The sequence below is a fragment of the Glossina fuscipes genome, unplaced genomic scaffold (genome assembly GCF_014805625.2).
Source record: "Glossina fuscipes isolate IAEA_lab_2018 unplaced genomic scaffold, Yale_Gfus_2 0, whole genome shotgun sequence".
Lineage (NCBI taxonomy): Eukaryota > Metazoa > Arthropoda > Insecta > Diptera > Glossinidae > Glossina > Glossina fuscipes.
Window position 1 is genome coordinate 13,489,771 of NW_023998414.1, and position 22,647 is coordinate 13,512,417.

Genomic DNA, 22,647 nt, shown 5'->3' on the forward strand with positions numbered 1-22,647 from the left:
ATATATTTGAAAGTCTTCTTCTTCTTCTTCTTCTTCTTCTTCGCACTTTTTAAATATCATCGCATTGGCAGCTCAAAATGATGCGAAATTTAAGGTAACACCTCTTATCGAATAGAACTTGTACAAGGAATGAATATAATGCAGAGTAATAGCTAATGCATTGATCGCTAAATATTCCGCGAACTAACTCGGACCGTCTCTTCATATGGAAATTTGAAAGGGATTTAGCGCTAAGTGCTTGATTGATCACTCAATACTTTAAATATTCTACGGTTGCAGCTTTCGGCTTTTCGCTGTTAATGATGCCAATGAATGCTACAAACTTTGCTTATTATCTTCGTCAAAGTGTACATATGTTGATGAATTATCTCCATATAACGAAATTTTCGAATTGCTCTAAGATAATCATTGTGGTAATCTTACACTCCTTGAGTGTAGAATCGGCTCTAGCGACAATCTGGCACAAATTCTTATGGATAACATTTCTGACATAATCGAATTAATTCAAGATGTAACAGATAAACTCGTCTAAGAACTAAACTCGATATGCAAGAAGCATGCAGATAACTCCAATATCCAATACGCAAACTCGAATTCCTTAAGTGATATAATCTATTATAAGTTATTATACCCTGAGGCGATTAATGGAAATAAATGCGGAAATCATATTCGATTCAAGGTAAACCAGAGATATCCCCTACTTACGGCAATAATATAATTGATACCAATTTTGATATGTCAATCCTCTCTAGTCTTGATGAATGCATTTACCTCGAATGAAATAGTAACAGTTCATGAAACACTCTTAAAACTGCCAGATCGATCACGTTCTTTATGAATTTTATTTAGGGGAAATTAAGCGATGATTGTCTACAAGTGAAAGGTACGAATTGAGTGAAAAGCTCGTTACCTCGTGACGTTACACATGGATTAAAACACTTATTATATTCTTATGCTTTGGAGGCGCATACGGAAAGACACAATATGTAAATGTGCAATATTTTTTGGTTTTCTCTTTATAAAAAGTCATAGAAATATAAAATTGAAAAATTTTTGAATGAACAGAAAAAAATTGTGTTTTTTTTTTTTTGGCGTATTGGTTATATTGCGTTTCCAGCTGAGTGAAACAATTGTTTTTACAAATGTTTTACAATTTCTGGTTTATTCATTTATATATTTTTATTGTTTTTTTTTTTTTTTTTTTTTTTAAATTTTTTAGAGCCACGACTGAGGCGATGAATATTACAAGTCGCTCGATTATTGGCAAGTGCTTGACATAGCCACTGATTACTACGGTATTGGAACAACATTTGCTTGTTACTCTCTTCATTCTTTATTTAATTTGGGAAAATGTGTAAAATTTTTAATCGCTATTGACATATTTTATTTCTAATATATACCTACATATATAGATAAAGCTATACAATTAGACAATAAGTTTTGTTTGTCAGTTGCGGATAACATTTATGTATTTTCCTATGTTTTTCCTTTGTTTGTTTTGTTTTTGAATATTCCATTAAACTATGCAAAGAATTGTACAAAGTGTGTGACATCCACAATTATGGCAACATATATCCAATCAGTTCAAATCTATAACATAAGTTTGACGCCTGCCATAACCCCATTAGTATTTGTTATAAAATCAAAAGCAAAAAAACATAACAAATAAATAGATTGGCCCGCAGGGTGAATCTTTAAAGTCTGTCGCTTCAAACTAATGTACACCATTGTGCCTTCATACTTTAATTACTAATTGTGAGGGTTTGAAAAACATGCGTTTTTTTTTTTTTTTGCTTTTTGATGGGACGAATCACTCAGGAAATGCCTTCTATTCGCGTAATACAGTGACGGTTGGAAAGAAAAGAAGAAAAGAAAGGGAAGACAGGCAGGTTGATAGCCACAGACTAGTGGGTGTGTGTTCAATCGGTAAATGTTATGCCTATATCTACGGAGGACTCACTATAGCTACGACCAAAAGTTAATTCTGCTGGACTGAGATTTCAACCAACACATAGGCGATTCTTACCTATTCGATTACTCATGCCGATAAAATCAATCGATAACGTTCGATCCTGCGCCATAATTTTACACAAAATTTTAAATATTCGTACAACAATTTCGTCAAGTATTTGGTAAGAATTTCTTATTCATTATTTCATTATTTTTACTGCTGTTGAGCTTGATTGTTTTCTTAATTTTTTTAACGCGTAAGACATCGAACAACGTGAGATGTCAGGCAAACGAATGGATGCATATACGAAAAGGTGTGTTTCGTTATTTCCATGTTGGGTATTAAAATGACAGTTACATATTATAATCTATTGCATATACCAGATACTAAACCAAAATTTGCCAATCATAATCACCATTGCTAATTTAAGATTCGTTGGAGTAATAGTCTTAATCGGTCAAGTGAAATGCCCAAAGTGATCCAAGTATTTTGTAAATAACACATATTTAATTGAAAAGTTAGGTATTCATGTTTCGACTTGAGCTTCTTCTTTTTTTTTTTTTTTGTTTTGTTTGCTGATTTATAATTAGATTCAATAGTCAAAAGGATTGATTGATTTTCTGGATAGAAACTTAATGAACTTAATTTGCCGTTATAGTTGTTTAAGACGGCGTAGCGACTTAGCCCAGCTTGTTTTAGCTTAGCAAACAATTGTCGCAGCTTTGTTGTTTAAAGTTTAATTTTTTTGGCAATCTTCGTTGCTGAGAAATATATCTTTGCGCGGTCTTGATTTAATTACCATTTAATTTTATCGATCCACCATCCGGTGAACTGCAATCAGTCGTCAGCCTTAATTTTCCTATACGATGTTTTATTCACAATTTTGTACTACTTTAGCTTCTGATTCTTCTTTTTGCAAAAGTAAAATATTTGCAGAGCAATGATCGCGTCAACTTCAACAAATCAATTCTTAGCACGATTTGCTTTACATTTTACAAGTAACGATAATACGTAAGTTTGCTTACTTGTTTGAGCATAGCTTATAATCAAGAAGAAAAAAGTGCAATATAATCGATAATCAATTTGGGGAGAGTTTCTACAGATCATTGTACAGCCTTGGCTAACATATTGCTTCGTTGAGAATTATTAAATATTCGAGATTTTCCTCTTGAAAATCTTTACAGAACTCCAAGCCAATGTAATGAACTTTACAAATCATTACTGAAGGAGCACCTAACGTAACATATCTGCTTATAGTATGAACAAATTGAAACACTGCACATGGCCACGGCCCATCATTAAATACATTACGTCGTCCTATAGGTTTTTATTTAATGACTTTTCAAAATAAAGTGTATATGGGAAGTGGTCCGAACCGACTCTTTTTTTAATAATGTACGTCCTTGGATCAAAATTTATCGATGTATTAATTTTCATTATATTATCTTAAAAATTGCGATATGTAAGTTGAAGACAAGAAACAAGATGGACAGACAAGCTTAGATCGATTGAAAAAGTGATCGATATAAAAAAAGAGAGGTGCATCCACACAGACTTAATTCTACTACAAGTACTGTAGGGTATAAATAGTGAGTGAGTTCCTATCATCAAATTCCAAAAACGGTTTCCCTGTGCAGTGTGAATGACTTTTTCCACCGTCTTATTGAAAGCATAAATTATTCTTTGTAAACATAAGAAGAAAAGAAAAAGTCACAACTCAATTGAAAGGATAACCGGCTATTGAATATAGTTCGTAATCGATAAATTCGAAAAAATCCACTAAATACTTTTATGTGAAGCGGATATAATCTTATAATTCTTATGTGTCCTACGCAGGGGAACATTTCAATGTTGCATGATCGATTTAATTTATTTCCCGAATTATATTTAACGTTAGAGGACATAAAGACAAATTTTGATAAATTCCATTGGCTCTCGATAAGTTCTAAGAGGAAAATTTAATATAATAGAAGGGATAATTTATCGAAAAGATAGTGTATTTGTATCAAATGGTATTTGTACTGGAATCAATTTGGAACGGATTTGGTTATACGTATACATTGTAACCGTACCGGGGAGATGTAATTTCTATTTACCAATGCTCTCTTTTACAGGATAGACGCATTATGTAAGTAGTTAAAAAATAAGGGTTTCTTTGATGATTTTTCTGCGGATAGAAGTATAAGTAGCAAAATGATAATATTCGGAAAGATTGTTAAGCATATCTTTAAGCACAAATGATAGCGCACAAGAAGCATAAGAAGAAAAGGAAACATTTTCATTTTGTTGGAGTAAAAAATTTCCAACACTTGTGACAAAGTATGTTATTTCCATAAAATTTATGACTACTTTAGTAGGATTCATACAAAAGCTACCGACTTGTTCAATTAAAGTAAACACTGTTGAGATATGACACAGTCAACGTTTCTATATATGGATAAGGAAGACTTCTTTCCTCTTATATTTTGTACATTGTATTGATGTAATATATAATCGTACATATATAAAAATATTCATCCATACTTTGGTAAAAATGTCAACAAGTGTTGTTGTGTAGAAAGTGTTGACACATTGACACTGATTTTATACCAAAAAAGGAAATACATATATATATATATATACATACGTTAATACATACATCTATTTTATATGTAAGGGCGTATATTAATGCAAACAGCATTGTTACTATTATTATGTTTATGTATGATAAACTGCCTATGCGAGTGTGTGTGAGTATTTCTCTCTTTCTCTCTCTCTCTTTCTCTCTCTCTCTCTCTCTCTCTCTCTCTCTCTCTCTCTCTCTCTCTCTCTCTGTGTGTGTGTGTGTGTGTGTGTATGTGAATGTTTTTATAGTAAAAATTCAACAAATAATATTTCTAACAACATTTGCTGTGAAAATTAATAAAAAAAAATAAATAAATAAATAAATAAAAAAAAAAATGAATGGTTACGAAGAGAATGCGTAGGCAACCCGCAAAGAATTCCAAGCTATTGTTGTAACTGACAGAGAATCATACAAAAAATAAACTGATGAAGAATCTCTTTACCTAAAAAGCTTTTAAGCTTTCGTTGCGCTACGGTTCTCTTCTACTTCGGGCACTTAAAACTTGAAAATGAAATCTCTTAAGATACCTTCAAAAATTCGTCTTCATGCATTTCAACTGTCGGCAAAAAGCTTCAAGTGATTTCTTTACAATAATATCTCGTAATTGAAATTAATTAATTAGCAGTTGGGAAACATTTTAAAAACTAAGTTCAACTATATAGAACATGTGGCAGTTGAAAAAAGCATTTAAAAAAAAAAAAAAAACACAGGGCAATTGAAAAAGAGGCAAGTCAAAACAAGTATTCCAGTCGGCCACGGTCGACCATTAAATACCTTACGTAAACCTGCAGTTAATCATATAATGACTTTTCAATATAAAACATCGTATGGTAAACAGTCCAAACGAAATTACTTCCGTGTACTGCATCAAAATATTTTTCCAAAACTACCATCTGTAAGTTGAACACATAAAAATAAGACAAACAGACAGACAGACAGACAGACAAGGTTAGGCCAGTAGAGATGTGATATGGGTCTATCTCAAATCTTACATGGACACATGGCATACATGGGCAGACATCGGACGGATACATAGACGGACAAGTTCAGTTCAACTCAGAAAGCGATTGTGAATTGTTTGATATAAAAACATGTGGATCTGCTTCAAGTCCTTTTGATTATTATATTCCTCTGCACACGCAACATCCCCTGCATGACAAAGTGATGGTATAACAAAGGTATGTAAACATTTTTCAAAAGGGCACATATTTTACTTATTTATTATCCATAGTTTTGTTTTTTTTTTTCGGAAAATAATGACGTATACATACTGGGTTACAAAGCGTATAAACAGACCACGCTCTGATCTGGATTTGAAAGGTTTTTAAAAAAGAAAACAAAAACTATTGAAACTGTTGTACGAAGATCTCGTCAATGGCATGTCAAATTTCTTCAATCCCATTGTCAATAGTTTGCAATTCATTCGCGCGTATTTCATACCAAAAAAATAAAAAGGTTTAAAATCACTTAACTCATCAATTCGATTCGAAATACCCTAAGTTTAGTAATAGTTTTCTTATACAACATCATATATTTATATGGTGTAAGAATGTGCGAAATAATGATTTCTAAAGAAATACGTTTAAGTTAAATAAGAATAGCTTGAAAGCTTCTTCAGCGAATTTCTGCTTATATCAGAGACTTTGCAAAATCATTTAGTTGTTAAGCATTCATATTTCATTTTATTCGCGATTAGCTCGTACATTCGGCAAAAGAGATTTTCAATTTTTTTTCCAAGTAAAATACTCTTAAAAGTTTGGCTTTAGCTAATTTAAATATCTCATACACCCGTTACTTAATGTACGCATTTAGAATTAAAATCGTGCAAAACAAAATAGAGAAATTACCGCGAAATAAACCGATATCTTTAATTAAAATTTCTCCCATGTCAAGGTTAATGCGAACAATAGAAAAGCAGCTTAAAGACGTATTTAATAACGTGGATCTAAATTAATGATATAAGATAGACAAGGCTTAGATGAGATAAGGCGAAGAATGAGGCAATTAACAAATAATGAGCAATGATTTGTTCACTAATTTTTAAAGAAATCTCTCTACAAACTTGATATTAAACATATTCGATTTAATTAGAAATTTTTCTTTAAGAAGAAAATTTTTACATGTCTTGATATGTCAACATATTCGGTAGATAAGGTAACATGTTTAATTTAGAAGACCACTACCACTTCTCCTTTCTCGGATATTGTGACATTAAACGCTAATCATAAGAGGAAGCAATCACTTTTCTCATAATAGTTTTTTTGACAGTGTATTAAATTTCGTTATTCGTTATTATTATTTGCATTATAAAACCATATAGTTAAATGACGAGGGGAACAAAAGAAAAAAAAAAAAGTCTTGTAACTTATGACGTCTCTTTGACGTTGTTTAAAACAATTGAAAAGGAAACGAAATTCAACCGTGTAGTAGAAAACGTTTATGTCGGTTTACTGTGCTGTAAAAGGAAACTGGACCAAAAATATTATAGAAAGTAACTACCTAGAAACACATCAAATGCCACAATTTTGATTGCTTGATAAAAATGGAAGACAATTTTTCTGGACGCTACTTGCGACGAAGAGTAAGTTAAGTCAATAATTTTCCTTAACACAAAAATGACACGCTATGGACAAAATATCGCGTAAATATAGGGATAACGGTGCGTGCTTATGCTTAAGAGATTTTTTTGTTGTTTTAGTCAAGAGAATAAGTTTTTATTTTTGTATTACTCTTACATTGTTACAAGAGAATTTTACATTGTCGATTTTAAAATGTGTTATACTAAGCAGAATATAAGAATAAAGGTATATTGACTTTTTTATTTCGTTGATAACATTAAAATATATTCAATAACATTGCACGCTAAGCACATTGCAAAATGTTGCATTGTAATAGCGACCTTAACATATGATCTACCATATAGCAATTAAAACGCGTTAAAAGGAATTCTTGTATTTTTCAATCAAGCCACGTCGATATGACTAAATATAGTAAAAAAAACTCTTTGGTACGTAAAAGAAAATTAATAACATTTTAAAAGGTTTTTCTTTCTTTTATTTTTTTTTTTTTTTTTAATTATACAAATGTGACTTTCTTGTCACCAAACTAACGAGTGCCTGGCTCCAGTTCGTGGCTGCAAAAAGTTATCACAACAATGGATCCAATATTAAAAAATTTTAATTGCAGATATGTTTGCACATCTACTGACAATATCAGTTATGTTATATCGGCCTGAGTAGTCGTGTAGGCAAACGATCCCAACTAACAACTCAATCGTCGTGGATTCAAATCTCAAGTGCGTTAGAGATGTCCATAAGTCCGATAGCCTACCACACCATTAGGGGTTTAAGATTTTAGTCTTCGAATCTATTTCTCCGACAAAATTAATTACACTAACAATAATATTTTTCAACACGACGTACAAAGGCAATTAGCTTAATAAGGACTTCAATTACATTGAGTCGTAACTTTGCTCGAAAAGTTGTAAGCCTATCGATTGCATTGAAAATGCATGTGTTCCAAAAAAATTGCAATTTTAATTTACAACTATAGTCGACCAGCGAAGACAAATTTAAAAATGGTCACGTTTCTACTAAAAATACGCTGATGGCAGGGAAAAACCATAACTAGTCAATTAATCAATAACTTCTCAGAATGGCATATAAATGTCCCCACAATTGATGAAACCATACAATCTGCAGATGATGCAAACTTTCAAAAAACGTCATATGGATACGTCGGATACGTCGATATTCATCTTATATCTGCATGTCATCCTACGCATCTGTTGAGTGGTGTGTTAAATTGTCGTGAATTAATATAGGTCCATATGAAAATCATATATACATTTATGGGAATCATCCTAAAATTGAAAAAAATAAATAAATAAATAAATAAACGGCAACGACCTGCAATTTATATACACATATATGTAGCAATTCCTTAAATTAGCAGAAAGCTAAGTGCAACTAACATTGTTTGCGACTTCGCCTTCTGGACATGTACATATTTACCAAAATACTTTTAGTTTGTAATGTAGTCGTTTAATTGATAATTCGTTCGTGGGAATTGATAATTCGAGATAGAACAACTACTATTTCCTTAGTTGTGCAATTTACTTTTTTCTCGCATGATATCTGGTCTTCTATGTTATTGTTCGCAGCTTAATAGCATTGATAGGCTTAGACATTATCATAGGTAAAGCATTTTGCATCTTATGCGTTACTTAAATTTCTGAAGAATGTATAGTCGTTAAGGACTTTAGTAGGCATTGTACTCTAGTAGACTGCTCTTACGGATTCCAGTCTAGTCTAAGGTAAGTACTTGCCTTGATATCCTTACGTAAGCGTTCGCGATGACACAATGGCTTAATTGGGTAAGTGATAATCAACGCCTCTCAAGGAGTAGTAGGCGTACATGCGTAGGATTATAGCACAGAACTAAGCATGAGACCAAGACGAAAGAAAGACTTTGGTCGAGTATAATGATGTGACAAATAAATTTATTGCGCTAATGTTGGACCGCACAGATTAATATGAGGAACTAAGGCTTGCATGGTAACAAGATTTAACTAAAAAGTTTCATCAACTGCAGAGTATTTAACGGTCCATGCAGCCCGACTATAACATTTTTAATTTTTATATTATGCAGCATAAATTCTAACAATAATATTTTAATTTCTTAATTATCCAACATAAATCCTGCCTGCAACCTTTCCATATGTATTATATTAACACACACCGTAAGGTAATTATTAACAATAAATTTGTTTTTTTATTGTGTATTATGAGCTTAACATACACATAGAAGGCTTAGTTTATTTTGCACGCGTATATTCTCAAATTTTATATGATTTTTGGCATTATTTTACCGATCATAATTTTTCCATTTTTTCCATTAATTTCTTTTTTTTTTTAATTTTGCGAGAATATATCCATATATGTGCAACGCGGTTATAGTTAAAGAAAAATGGAAAAAACAAAAGCGATGGGATCTGTGGCAGCAGCTTAGCCGATGTGTGCTGTATAAGCTTTCGATAGACGTTACGTCTTTACCGACTAAGCATCATTCACTATGACAATGACCAAGTATAGTACCCCCCTCCGTATTGCGATTTAAATTCGTGAACCTGACTTTTGAAGTAACTAAGTGCTAAAATCGCACTCATGCAGTTATCCTCACCTTCAAATGGTTTTCTAATAAATAAATGAAGAGATTTCGGTCTTTTTTAAATTCTTATACCATCACTTCGTCCGTGTGCTACCTCTTAAATGTAAGTTATTCTTCGATGAACATATTTTATATATGTGTATGTACATATGTATCGATATAAAACATTTTTATACTCGTTCATGATTTTTGTTGCAGCGATGTTAAGCAAATAAGCTTTAAACATAACGTAAACATCTTAAGTATGCGCTCGGATTTTGTGCTCAAGGCACTCACATATGCTTACTTACTTAGAAGTTGTCTTAGAGAGGGAGGTTGTCTTAAATGAGTGTATAATTAGTAACTCAAACGAATGATATTTGAAACAGCTTTGCTTCTTAATAATATTTAAACAACAGCTTGTATGCTGTATGCTCTTATATTTAACACATAATTTTAAATCCAAAAATACCATTTGTGTATACACGCTGTCAATCGCATCTTATATAATATATAATGGCATCATGCACGTCAACAAATATAAGAAGTAAATAGACAGCCAACAAAACAATGAAAGTCTAATTTCATCTTAGCGGATATACAAGGATATGAAGCAAAGGTTTGCATTTTATATACATGAGGCTTACTTAAGAAAGGATTTTAGTAAATGTACGCGTTTATGAATTAGTCCCTGAAACGCGTATAATTTGAAACAGCGGTAAATGTTTACTGGTATTAACAAAACAACAATAACAACAACAGTTAAATACTCGACAGGCACATAACAGCAAAGATATATACACCTGTACATTAGCAGCTTTGTGAAAGGCAGGTTTGCGGTTTATATTAATTTACGTACGCGTAAACCAAAATAAACCCCTATAATATCACACAAAGCTGTTTATAGAAAACAAAAGTAAGCCTTGTGACGAATTTCGGGCACCCTGCATCTTTTACAAAATAGATATGTATAAATTGCTAAATTAATTCAACGCTTCGCATCGATTCACAAATGCTTGCGTGCATATACACAAATAAACACACACATAAACACACACTAAAAAACACACACACGCAAACACTTAATACAATGTAGATAACAAAAATAATCATAAATAGACATAAGAATTGATATATTTAATAGTGACTTAATATATACATATTTACATATATATATCACGAAATATTCAACATATTCGCAATATTAATTTACCTCTATTCCTTGGTGGTCGATGCAACCAATACCTTACCCAAAAGACTAAACACAGAATTGCATAGTTTATATAAATTTTGCACATACATATTAGCCGGCATGAGGGAGGTCTTTGCGTTCATAATTCATTAAAAATTGCTTTTTAAACTTTCCTCTAAATTCTGTGTAAACATTCTCTACGGATCATTTTACAGTTTTAAGGTCACACATAAGCATAAAAACTACACGTTAACGGAAGGGTATGTTAAAATTATTGAATAATTGATAACCTTTTGACTACTGAATGATGCAAAAGTACTTCAATGAATTTCCGCCAACGATAAATTTTTATGGAGTCATAACTTAATCATGTCTTGTTATACGCATAGAATATCTTCAAATGCCCATAAATTTTCGTATAATTCTTGCTGTAGCACTTCATCACTGACATTAAGTTCGTATAGCAAACTTGGAAGAGCTGTAGAGAGTATTTCGATTATTTCAGATTTTTCAATGTTGCTTCGCACGACTCCCTCTAATTAATGTTTGCAAGAGCTACGCAAACGCGTATCGAATCGAGACAAATGAAGTGCAAAACTTAAATAGTTTAACGATAATGACACCAGCTGTTCGCAGCAAAGATCGAGTATAACACACTATCAAATGCCAAATAGAGAAAGTCAAAATAAAAAGTGAAACCCGACTTCACAAATAAATACTATAATGAATTAATTTTTACTTTTCAGCGTATGGTCAGGTGTTGGTCTTCTTAGACGTACGCACAGATTCCTAACTGACTAGTTTATGTGCGGGGAGAGTAGGGGGAGTGAAGGAGCGGTTCCTTTCAACCAATATCCAACAAGCCCAAGAAGGACAACCTTTTAGACTTTGCTTACTGGCGTACCACAATTTTCTTCCCACGGCTTGCCTATATCCGCCCCAACTAATGAGTCATATAAAAAGCCTCCGCGTTTTCGAGTTTCTGCTGCCTGCAGCCTGCTTTTGTCAAATGATTTTAAACTGTCCAGTGGTTGATGTTTAGGGTCTCCGCTATACGCGCCAGCTTTCATCGACTTTTCGGCCAGAGTGCAGCATATCTTTGACATGGAAGTTTCTGGAACGGAATCAAGCAAACCACTCCTGGGTCTTTCGTTCATATTAGCGTTCTTACCGTACATTTCACAATTTTTTTTGCAGCGTAGTCACTTTTTTCATAGTAAAAAAGCCTTACATAGCTTCAACTATTTCACTCATTTTCAAATCAATATTACTTTTTACACGAGTGAAGAATTAGAAAACTATCTGGATAAAAAATGTAGGCTGAAATGTGTCACCTTTTAAGCACATGTTCGCTTGAGACAATCAGGTAAGTGTTGCCTCATATATCGACATTAACACTATATCGCGGAAAAAACCGAAAACACTTTTTATATGCCCTAATATTATCTCTACATGGTGGAACTTATAACAGAACTCCCCATTATCTCAGGCGTGATGGTGAGGAACGACTTTACTCACAATTCTAAAAGTTAGGAATCATTTGCTAAAAATTTTCGCAAAGTAATATTTCATTTTTACGCTCCTGTCTCTTCGCAAACAAAACCAGTGATGAGTATTTCACCTGTTTTGATGGCTCCAATATGAACGGAGCGCCACCGTTTAACATTATGGGCGTGGGCTTGCAAAATGATGTCCGTCGGGCGGAAGTTATGAGTTCGAAAAGTTGAAAAGAGTCTCTTTACAGCGGTCTGAGGAGAATAGAACCTGAGTCTACTTCTATGCATCATTTATGCCATGTATGCCCAATTTGGTGCAAAATGCAAATATATGGACAGAGGATTCCGAAATTTACTTGAGATTTTCTGACCGTGAACAGCAATCTGCTTAGGCGCGCACGAATGATAAAAGCGTATGCAATACTCATGATACCCTTGAGCATCGATATAACGTAGACTGCGTTGCGAGAGCAGGTATTCCGCAATCAAGTAAAATAATGGGACTGTAGGGTTTTTTCAGGGCTTTCACCTATCCGTGTTGCATGCATAATCCACGAAATATGCTGGCGACTGCCCGCTCTTTTTATAGAATATTTGTACTTGTATAAATATTTCCAACCGTGTCTGATATTCTTACTTTCAAGGCGAACGCATGCACACACTATTCCCTTACCCCTAACACTATCCCATTTCTTTTTTGATCAACCTGTGGGCCTGAAAGTGTAAAAGACATACCCCATACTGGGTGGTTATCAAAAAGAGAAAAAGCAGAATGAAATATGTTAACAACAAATTTTTTTCCTTTTTCATACTTAATTAACATTCTTGCCACAACTCGTTTGTTTTGCTTTTCATATGTGTTTCCGTTTTGTAGCGATACTCAACTTAAATGCTCTGTTTTTATGCTCTATTTCTTTGTAGACAGTTTTATTACTAACTATGTATTTGCGATCAAAAACAATTTAAAACATCCGCGCGTACATTGAAAAAAACGCAGTTTACGCGTTTATTTGCGAATTAAATTAAATAAAACGCAAGAATTTAAGAAATATTAAAATAAAATAATGAGATTACGATTTTACCTATGACAGGCTTTTTCGGCACAATTTGCTGTTACATTGCTTTTGCAAACTATCGCTCATTCACTGTATTCTATTTCCGTATGATTTTTACTTCTTATGAAACCTTAGCGGACAATTTATGTATTATGAGATGACTGCTTGCGCAAATCTTCTCTTTAAACTTTTTATTAACTTCCAGCTATATACTATGTTCATCCTTACTTCTCTTTACAAATGCTTTTACAATCAGCTAAAGCTTAATCGTACATAGTGATCTTCAAAGGGGCGCATTAATGCAGCCCATGATCTATCTCTTTGCTAAACATGCTCGTAACACCAAGTATGAAGCACAAAAGAGTACAAGGAGACGATGCTTAACAAATTATTAGGCAGAAGAGAGAGAAAAAGAGAGAGGGAATAAAAGAAAAGATTTTATTTTTCTGGTGCTGACCGTATGTGGAACTATATTCGTGAACCCTTCAAGTTGACCTAAACAATTTAGTTACTTGATTCTCGGCAAATATCTTAACATTGAATTGTAAGAAAATGTAGTTTTCAAGACGGACTGACTGCGCGTCAAACACATTAGCTTATAAGTTTGCATAGATTGCAGGTTACGGATATAACTTCTGATTGAGGTGTGTCTTCTCATAGAAAATCATATTTTAGTTTACATATTTTATTCATTGGGCTCGCGGCTTCGAAAGACCCGTTAAATTACAAAAAGACTGCATATGATATTAATTAGACCAATATTGGAATATGCTGCGAAGGTATTGTGTCCGTCCTGTCGTTATTACGTGGAGGCGATCGAATTCATGACTTTCGCATTAGGGAGCCTGCCATGGCACTCCCTTGTAACCTTGAAGATTGATTAGCACTCATAGCACTATCCTCTCTCCAGAGAGAACCGTTGATTTATACTTGGAATCTCATTCTTGGTAAAATTGATCAATGGATTGTTATCGATTCGAATGCCTTGCTCAGTGAAATCTATACAAATGCTCCTGTTCGATCCTCTGAAAATGATCAGTTGATAACGGTTAGCCAATGTAGAACCAATTATGAATTACTTACCCCAATTAAATGGTTTTAGAATAAATTTCAATAAGATTCACAACCTAATTGATATATCTGTCACAATACTCGGTTTAGAATCAATTCTACTAAAGGCGGGTACCTTATCAAAATCATACCTACTAACTACTGGTAAGCGTTGATTTAGTAAAGTTTCAAAACCCGACGCAAGGAGCCGGAATGGGGCTCAAATACTTTTTAGTTACATTTCAATGAAATAAAAGAATTTATGGATATAGATGTAATTAAGTTTGGCTTATCTATGTGGTGCTATAATCTTGAATTATTGTTATCTCGTGTTATTGTTATCAAGTAGTCTAAATCAGCTGATATTTATATAGCTGCAATGATAAATGTATAAATTAAGTAAATAAATAAATATAATCTTATAGATCGTGAAGCTTTTCTATATATTCCCTGCAAGCTACATTCTCGCATTTAATTCAGAGAATAGATTATAGAACAGATTCATATTCTTACAGAAGAAATTAAGTGGAAAGTCTTTAGTTGAATTTGCGTTGACTGAGTTTTATAGAAAGGAAATTCCTTGATGGACGGTTAGAAACCTTAATTTGATCGCATTTGAAAAACCGTCGAATCAATGCCAACATTTATCAAATTTATTTATGCATAATTAATGCAAAAAACGGAAATTATTCTGCAAGGAACATGGTAACGATAAGATGATGATCAGAGAACCCATACCTATGTTAACCCGCCAACGAAGAAAGGAAAGTTTTTATTTGTTGAAATTTCGTTTAAAAGTACTTTGTGAAGTACAACGCGCACTTTTATTTTATTGTGCTTCATTACAAATTCAATTGAATAAAATCGTAAAGTTCTTTTCGCAACAACATTCGCGACTGTAATTAGTTTGTTAGACAATAAACAACGGATTGTAGTTAATGCATTAAAGTTATTCTTTCTAGCGTTCCACTTATCACCTTTCATTTACGTAGAGTACAATGTTATGCCTGCATACCAGTTTACGACCAAGTGAAGCCGAAAAGACGATATGGTGGCATACCATTAACATGGTGACGCTGACAGTGTTGTCTAAAACCCATTCTGCTCTCTTCATAATATTTTTTCTTCTATTTTATCCACCGCTTGATTGCTTTTGTTAGCTGTTGCGTTTTATATGATCTGCCAGTTAGCAGTTAACTGAAAGAATTGTCACTGCTAAATGTAAGCATAAGTTGAAGTAGATCAGAATGCCATGAGAAAGATAGGGGTTTAGCTAAAAGTTAACTTTAGCATTTAACTTTAATTTTTAATGAAAACGATTAATGTTTGTGTGTAGAGAGAAAGTTCACATTTTATATGTGAGTTTACCAACAATCATATTCTGCTCAAAGCATGAAATTTGGTATAGAATCACAGAAGTCTGCAAAACTAACTGCAACTGCAAAAATTATATCAAAATTACAAAGCATTGGTAGTAAAAGTGGGTACAGCTAAAACGAGACTGTGCTGAAATGTAGAAACTGTGTCTAAAAAAATGTTTCGTGTTTTCTTTGTCAGGTCAAGTAATTCTTGATCTCTATTCACAAACAACTGCTGCTGCTGAACAGTATCATTATCGGCTAATTTACAATCTCTAGGACAAAAAAAATATAAGAAAAAGAGTTTGAAAAACCTATTACTCTCTTCAACTATATGAAGTAGGGGAGTAGGGAGTCGGGAGTAGGGAGTATGGAGCATCGAACATAACACGTTTACGTAAAACTCAAATGAGAACAGAGTGATTTTAATTCATATTTATTTACTGGTAATTTTATTTCGATAAATATTCATAATTTTATTCGTATGCGTTACATGTTATATGTATGTCATTATTTCGTATATAATGTATTAAATATTTATATTATTGTATGTAATTACATATATATATATTTATATATATATATATATATATATTTATATAAATATATATACATCTATATGCGCATATATATACATGTTCACATACTTCTATTTATATATGATTATATGTATAAGAAAGTATATTCTCTTATTTAATTTACTTGTCAGACACAATTTACAGTTTATATACTAAAATTACAAACATATACACTTATAAATAATATACATATATATATATAAATACATATATATATATATATATATATAGGCTTATTCACACTACATCTTTTTGCTAATTTGCATTTTTATATTTTCACATTTATTACATCCAGATTACCTTATATGTTTTGCTTAACATAAAATAAGAAATGAAATCTATTCATTTTGAAATTAATCACAGAATACCCGCCACTTCATATGAAATATGTGGAAATTGGTAGAGTGCTTCTGTTAGTGACAGTACGTAATTTTGAGCCACTTTGGAAGATAATTATTTAAAATATCTACGCGGCTTTGCTAATTACATCAATATCTCCTATTATCCGCAAGATCAGCTAATGGACACATTTTAAAATCTCTTCTTTAAAATTGAACTAATAATATATATGTCAAGTTACAGATCCTTTGATTTACAGAATTTTTAAAATTTCAACAAAAAAAAATAAATAAAATAAATGAAAATGAATATGAAAATAAATGAATAGACGGGAAGTCATAATGAGCTCGATATTTAACATTTTTCAATCTTTACTTTGACACTCCGTCTGCCTGTCTCTCTATGCTTTTTTGATAAAATGTAAAAAGACAAAAAAAAAAAAAAAAAATGATTATATCTCTAGCACTCCAATGTTGAGTGTAGCAAATAACAAAATTATATTCGCCTTAAGGTCGGCTTTTAGGTAATCATCATGCAGTTTGAGTAAACTCAGGTTTTTTTTTTTTTTTGCTGTTAGTCTTTTAGAGACTAATGCAGCGCAAATCGATAAGTGTATATAAATGGCATATGACTGACGTACTTATTTATTTAATCCTGGAGCCGGGATATATATAGGAACTTGAAGAATTTTTTGGAAGTTATACGATTTTACTCATTGGATATTAATCTCTACCCACGACAAAGACGATGCAAATTTTTTTAAATATACCCGCATACAATACTCCTTGGAAATATCTTTTCGTCGCGTTTAAAAGTTGATCGCAGAAGCTTTTTCCAAACGGCACTATACAATTTCAAAAGAGTCGCGTGATCGCTTTACGCTTGAGCAGCAGAAATTAGATTGACGGTAATCGAATGCTTTCGCACCGAATTTGGCATCTCAATCGTTACGCTTACAATGCCATATTTGTCCTATTGTCGATGTATGTACAATAAAATAGTGGAAAAGAAAGAAAAGTTAAAGTAAATAAAGAAGTGAAACATTAAATTTCAAAGAAAGGAAAGAAAAGAAGAAATTGTTGCAAAAAAATGGAAAGGTTTTTGAGATGAATTAATTCTTCTATGCCTATTAATTTTATCAAATATATTTTGTTTTCGAGCTAAAATGTAATATCTTACGTTCGAGTAAACACTCATACGCCATGGAGTACACTAGATGCAGATCATATTATCAGTTTCTCGAAAAAGAGGATGATCAACTCATCAAAATGGAAATTCGCTATCGAGTTAGATCGACAACGAGAACAGTAAACCGACCCCGGGACAGATGTTACATTATTGTCTATTGGTTGATCGTTGCAAGTTATGCAAAGTCTATATGTTTTTCATGCTATCCATATAGTTTCCATTACATTTTCATTTGATTTCTCTTTATGCCCTCAATTTATATTAAGGGAGGAAGTCACTAAGCGAGGAAAAGAACACTCCAAAAAAAAATTACATCTATTTTGAAATTTGTGTTTGGATGGAAGAAAAGATAATGGAATACTTCAAATGGATAGTGTTCTATTAAGTAAGTAAATATTGCCAAATTATTTATAGAAAAAATACTTAAAAAATGGGAGCATGGGGGAACAATTCTCACAGAAGTCTTAAAATTAAAATGTTTTTTGGGGCAAGCTACCAACGCGACTAATGCAAACTTGAACCTAAATAAATAAACAAATTATGTTCGGTTGTCATCGAATCTTTTATACCCATCACGGTTGTCCACAAAAAGACTAAAAAAAAAAAAACAAAAGAAGAAAATCAAATTTTCATGCTCTGTAATAAAAATGAGCGCCTGATCTACGTACCTATAGGTAGGGAAATAGGGAGAATGTGACCTTAAGAAGACCTTAAAAACTAAAACGCCCTAATAAGTAAAAATGTTTAAATACATATTCATATCCCGTTTTATAAGGTAATGTTTTCTTCTTACAATACGCTAAACGTACTCGAACTTTGAAACGCATAACCCGCTAAAAAAAAAATGCCATTTTCACCCCTTATTTACTAAGAAATTGAGCATCTCAGTTCATCCTCCAAAAGAAAAGCGCAGGCTGTACTGCTATATCAAAATTCGACTCGACTAGGCAAGGTAAGGACGTAAGCTTTTAGTTTAATTTATTGTAATAAATAGGAACAGAAATATCGCGAAGCAAAAGAATGCTTGAAGAAATTTGCAATATTCAGATTGTTTGAAATAGCACGTTAGAGCCTCGTGTATTGTTCAGTGCCGACTAGGGAACAATATAATCAGTTGTAGCTCGAATCTATATTGCTAACTAAAGAAGCTGACATGCATAGAGGAAAGAGTAGATCTTAACGGTTACCAATCTCGTTTTGGATAATTATCTTACTGGGCTTTTGATACGCTTCCACCTATGATTTGTCACCTATCAATTACAAATTTTGCGCGAATATTTATTAAGATAGTCTTGCTCGGCCAATGGCCGTACATACTATTAACCTACAATAGTTGTTATGTGCTTACGCATACTAGATTCGTTTTACAGGTCATAGGACTTTGACTTGAAATATTCTATTCTCATACCTCGTAGCACTTATGATACAAGGGTGTATTAAATTTTTAGGGATATATACAAAACCCAAAGTCACTTTCCAATTCGATCTAAGGTTGTTTGTCCATCTGTTCGTCGACAAGTCTTGTATTCTTGCGTTAAACTTACAGGTCCAATTTTTGAAATAAATTTTGAGGCGATTTGGTACAGTGATCCAAACGCCAACACTATTGAATATTGTCCCGTTAGGCTCAGTTTTTCGACTATTTCTCATATGAAGCCTTACTTTGAAAAGTTGTGAATATGAATAAATGCATTAAACGAAGCGATTTACGAAGAGTCGTGGCCATCTATAATTTGTCTCATTGTGTCCCTTCAATTCTAGTCATTTCAAATAAGAAACAGTTGAACAATCTACATCGCTTTGACAATATATTGCCGGAATCCTTAAATACCCAAAAAAAAAAAAGATTCTCTTAAGATTCTCTTTGAAGATGTAATCAAATTCGCATCATCCTATATTTTATAGTTTAGCCGTTTCCACTCGTGCACTGACTATGTGCCGGTCTGCGGAATTTCTTAAACCATCCATCATCTCCTGTGTCGAGCTAGACTTGACATTATATTATTTAAAATTATTAAATACTTCCGATGCTAACTCTGTCGTTTTCTAAATACTTGATTATTTATTTTTTTTTTACGCTTTTTTTGCAGTCAGTGGTAGATGAATAAAAGAATGTTAAGAGTGTAAAGGATAATACTCATTCTGAAAAAAATGGTTTTAGGATTCAAAATAGTTTTACGACTTCAACGCAAGAATTATACTTTCTTGACATTATTGAACTTCATCGAAGCATGGTCAATAATAATAAACTGTAATTGGTTTATGTTTGTATTTGGATGTTTATTACATATACTCGTGTAGAGCACACCTGTATAAGCAAAGTTAGAGCTATTTGTAAATAATATCTACAAGATACTTATAATAGAATTTATACTCAAAATTAAATGATTTGCGATAAGTTTTTCATTTCCATATAATTGGGACCAAACAATGTGTCTCTGTCTCAGTCAACCATTAGCAAATAGATTGAAGCAAATAACATAGTTGGCTTTGTCTTAAGTGTTTAAAAATTCGGGATAGCAATCCACGTATGTATCAATAATATGTCGAAAATTTAAGAAAATTTTGAAAAGTGGGAAATTTTTTGTCCTTACTAAGGACGTCAGAAATAAACTAAAGGGTTTCGTCTATACATCGGCGATTAGAACCGAATTTAAGAATGTTTTAAGGATTTTCTTCTTTTATTTTATTAAAGACGATGAAGACGTGTAATCAGTCTGATATTTGTGTCAACTTTTCGGAGAACAAAAAGTGAAATGCAATTTTTCCTTTAATTATTTGCCTTCTTTCACCCATCACCACCGATAGATGGAGTTTATATTTAGGTTGTCGAAATGTTTTCAATGCCTGGAATAAATGCCCAGACACCCCCTAAAGTATGTATAACCTTTATCAGCATCAAAGTCTAAGCGTAAGCATATCAATCTATCTGTCTGTCTCTGTAACCGCTATGTTAAGCATTCTCGCGGTTGCAAAAATCCAGCAATCGTCTTGAAATTTTTTCAAAAACGTTAGAATCTCTTGCAGGCAAGTTGTTATTGAAATTGAGTCAAATCGACTAAAGGGCACGATTACAGTACAACATAACCTAAAACCATCTCTACTTATAAATATTAAAAAAATTTGATTTTTTGCTCGTTACTTACACATCCCTTCAGATACAACAATAAAAATTTGCACTACTATTCTACGGGTGGTTCTGCAGCACCTGGAAAAGCTTAGCTCACACCACGTGATATTATGAAGTATGTAAACTTATTTATTTTCTTTTAGCTTTTTCTAGGTTCACGGTGGTAATTGTCAAAAATTCGGTCGCGGTCGAATATAATTTGCCCCTTACATCCCCTTAATATCGTAATGCTGGTAGTCACATCTACATAAAGTGAATTATGCAGTATATTCAATTACTGCAGAGTTAAATGCGTTTTTGTAACATACAAAGGTCTGTTTGTTGATCTTCTCACTGTCTATGATTGATTTCCAACTACTAAGGACGTCTTGATATTTATTATTACAAGCTTACGACCCAAAAAAAAAAAAAAAAACAAACGATCACTCGAATATCGTAGAGCGAATATCGTAGAAAAGATGAACGAAGATCAGAAATCAACGAATGCGTTGACAATTTTCTTGGGGTGTGGCTTATTGTCGAGAATTATGAGTTGCTTTTGCCAGGCGAGAGCGTTAACAAGGAATATTATTTGAATGTTATGACGACGATATAGGCGGCACTATTGACGTTTGGAAGTATAAATAAAAATTTTTCATTTTCATAAACAAGTTTCCCCCCATTTTTTTTGATCACATTAGTATATTATTTAAACATCATTTTTAGGAAATATTCTTACTTTATTTATTCTATACTACGCTAAAGACTTTAAGCTGAATATTTTATAAATTCATTTCAGTGTGATTAGTTAACCAATTAATTATTAGCAAATAAATAAAAAATCAATAAGGGTATTTTTTGTGGTAAATAGCTAGAGAAACTGCATAAGAGCGGAAGAGATTTATTGATTCCTCGACAAATGAGTTAAAAAATTGAAAAAAAATTTCTGAAATGATTTGAATTTTTTCTAAAGACATATTACAACATTTTTTTTTTGTGATAGCAAAAGTTGAAGAATTTTAATTTTTAGAATATTTGAATTATTATATTTGATCTGCACGACTGTGAGTGCGATGAATTGGTTCTATACATTATAAGTTCGTACATAAGTTGAATACTGAAGGGTGGGTATCTAATGTTCTTTCTCAAGCGGCTGTAAATTTCATATTTTTAATTTTCATAGTAGATACGAGTATATCACTTCAAGCCGAACATAAAGTTCATAACATAATTTTTATAAAAAGGGAATTGCGTTCCTACTGCTAAGGTCTAGTCTTTATGAATAGGAATAACAAAATTCCATTTATATTTGATTCTTCAGGTTTTTATAGAATAATGTAAATTAGTTTTTGAAAAATGAAAAAAATAAATTATGTTTAGGAGAATGGTATGTATGATGATACCGTTTCGACACAACTATACATTAATCATAATTAAATTATTTTAATTATTAGTTTTATATAATATACACTAAATGGTTGCTATTGTGTTTACATATATTTTACATGATTTGAATTTCTTCCTCTTTACACATTGGCACAGAATATTTATAATTATTATTAATATATTTTTATTATT